Source organism: Anabrus simplex, chromosome 1 (assembly GCF_040414725.1).
Source record: "Anabrus simplex isolate iqAnaSimp1 chromosome 1, ASM4041472v1, whole genome shotgun sequence".
Lineage (NCBI taxonomy): Eukaryota > Metazoa > Arthropoda > Insecta > Orthoptera > Tettigoniidae > Anabrus > Anabrus simplex.
The window spans coordinates 692,822,255-692,825,543 of NC_090265.1; positions in this window are offsets into that span (position 1 = coordinate 692,822,255).

Sequence of the window (3,289 nt, forward strand, 5' to 3'; positions counted from 1 at the left end):
CCCAGAACACGACACTTACTTCGAGGTTGAAACAGGTCAACGAACAGAAAAAAAAAATGTCCGGAGTGCGAGCGGAAGACAGATGAGGTACTAGTGATCATGAAACAAATTGCAGATGACCTCGAGAAAGAAAACAGAAAATTAGAGGAAGAAATTAAAGAAAAGCTCACATATAAACAGAGGTATACTTCGTAGCCAAAGGCATACATTCAATTATGGATGCAAGTATGTTGGAACCATAGGTTGAATTGAGAGAAATCTTCCACTGTCGCGTAAGATTTCTAACGTCGTAGGAGAGCATTGCACCCATAAGCGAATGTGCGTAATTAATGCATAAATTAAATGTTCAATTTTTCGCATATGAGAATACAGCAGTAGGCTGGGAAAAGATTACAGTCTTACAAAGCAACTGCCAGGCGTCGTTCAGACTGGAAAAATAAATCCACAGAATAAGTCTTAAGGCACGGACGGGATGTAGCTAGCCTGAGTGGTACGTCCAATTAGGTTTTATGATGCCGACAGGAAGTGAAAACTTTCTATCCAGTTCCCACGTGAATTCGCACGATTGGAATGCACTTGACCTAGAAGAGTGAGTGAGACACGAATAATACCCATCATCCCTTAGCAGAAAATGGAAGAACCCAAATTACAAAGGCGCGAACGTCTCAGCCAATCACAAATTGCAAATTTTAATGGCTTGTCATAGCGGGAATCTACAGCTAGTATTTCGCGATTTGGTGACTGAAATAACTGTAAAATATCGTGTCCTGACTTCCAAGCAATATTTAAGGATTTATCAGTGCAAATGTGTGGTTAATCAGTGGCTAAATAAGAAATTTTCAGCTTGTCATGGGAGAGTGGAATCGCCCAGGAAGCGAACCGCCATGGCGGGAAGACGTCATGCTCTGACAGAAAATAGAGCCAGTGACGCGCGACGTCGTAGAAATTAATCTGTGATCGTTTCTCATAACGCAATGTAACACATAAGTTGGACCGAAATTAGGAAAATTTTGAGCACATTTTCTAAAACTCTAACCTACGGACACATGATAAATCGGTCCCAAGTGCAGAATTATTACGCCACATCCCTTCCACAGGACTATTTTCGAAGTGGGGGGAGGACTGTTTACAAAAGCAAAGACACCAGGGTGGTGAACCTCAGTCTCAATCGCAGTCTCGTAGAGAACACCAGTCTTGTAGAAGATCAGTAGTCTCGTGGTAAACTTCAATCTCGTCGGAATTCTCAGTCTTGTGAAAATTCGCAGTCTTATAAGAATCTTCAGTGTCTTATACAGTAGTTGAAATCCGAGTGAATAATGTATTTATTTTTGTGAGCAATATCTTAGCAGAAATGAACACTTTTACAAACTTTTATTCAACTTTAGATCATGCAGATATAATCAGGCAATTAAATTAACAAATGACAATGGTAGTTATATTCTCAACACTTGCCATGAATGAACTTAAGGTGCTAGGACCGAGGTGAACATTGAATCTCGTCGTAACACGTAGCTGCATCACACTTTTCCCTATTTCACGTGTAGCTCGTATATTACGTGGAAAAGTCATATGTTGGAGAACGATTATTATAAAATTCTCCACATCATTGGGAACATTACACGTAATTTTTCCACACTCTCATTGAACTTTTATTGCAAGTGAGATATTTGGGAGCAGAATTAGTCCAGCCAGTTACAGGGAGAAAACTTTGTTTTCATAATTGGAATACTTCCGTAGTAAGACCTTGAGTCCAGTGTCATGGTCAGAGAAGGTGAATAACCAATAATCCTTTACACAAACAATCTGAGAGGGGTGAGAGAGAGGCGACAGCAGGCAGGTAGCGGAGTACAGACTTTCGACTTCACGTCAGGTGTTCAATGCAGTGTCATTGAATATTCTTCGCAAGAGTGTTCAAATGCGAGTGTTAATATAAATATGGACGTGTGCAAAGATATTGTGAAAATGCATCAAGTTTGCGTGTGTGACCTCTTGGATAACATCAGCCTGAAGATGAGATACTAATTCAACATGACGGGGTCCGGAGGATGATCTGACCTGCCTCCAGCACAAACAAGGTAAATGACCATAATTTAATTTTGTAAACAAGCAAGGCTATGAACAGTCGATGATCAAATGTAGTTTAGAATTTTAGATAGGACTGTAAATAATTCACGGATCGGATAGTAATTATAAAATTAGGATTTTATTAATAATAATAATAATAATAATAATAGATAAGTGTTAGCGTGTGTTACTTGCGCAGTTTTCTTTTAATGTAAGTCATTTTGACATGTGAGAATCCTATTTTACTAAGAAATTTACATACGGTGTAGTGCAGCTTTTTAATGTGATGATAATAATAATAGTTGTGGTAATGAGCGGTCATTTTGTTGACTTTTTTGATTTTGTGGATACTGCCATGTTAGTTTAAATGTTTATATTTTGCTATTAGCGCATTAAGGTTTATTATTTCATGTTCTGTAATCATTATTCAGATGACCGTTTCCGGTAGCTCTCATAATTACTATTTCGCGACGATGATGGATACGCGAAGATTTAAGTTTTTTATGTAACGTGGTTACACAGTTCGATAGCCGTGTTTTTGAGAGGCAATCTCGTTATTTCAGTTATTTAATTAGTGACAGGAAGCCATTGATAAGTTAGCTCTGATATTTCATAATATGTGAAACGGTGGATGATCAAAGTAACGAGCAAAGCAATAGTAAGATCCCTGATGTTCTGTGATGAGAAATGGAAAATGTGATATTTGGACCATGTCAATTAAACAATAGTGTCGTATGAATGGATGCGTGAACGACACAGTTATTTACCCGCCGGATACGAGCGAGGCCGTATTATGAGTTACTACGTCGAGAATATTGATGATAAATAGAATTGAGAGATGAATAATTTAGCCGAGAGTGTTAAATATATGACGACATGTGTTATGATTGTAGGCGGAAAGCCTGTAATGATTCAAATAGTTTCCAGGGAAATAAAGGCTCGGAAAATATGCAATCGAGTGCCCGAGATAAGTTGTGTACAGAGCGACTGATCAATGCGCGTTTTGATAGTCAAGTCTAGTCATTGATGACATGTAATGCAAATAACTATTGTCCGTAAAGATTGAATAAGGTTATGTCCAGACATCTTAGTCTGAGGTCAGAAGGTTGCCATCAAATTCACGTAAATTTTTGCTACTTGGATCAGGGTAACATTTTATTCTTCTTCATTGCGCACATTAATTTTTTTAAATTTTATTTGGCAGCGATTTTTGGGATCCAGATTT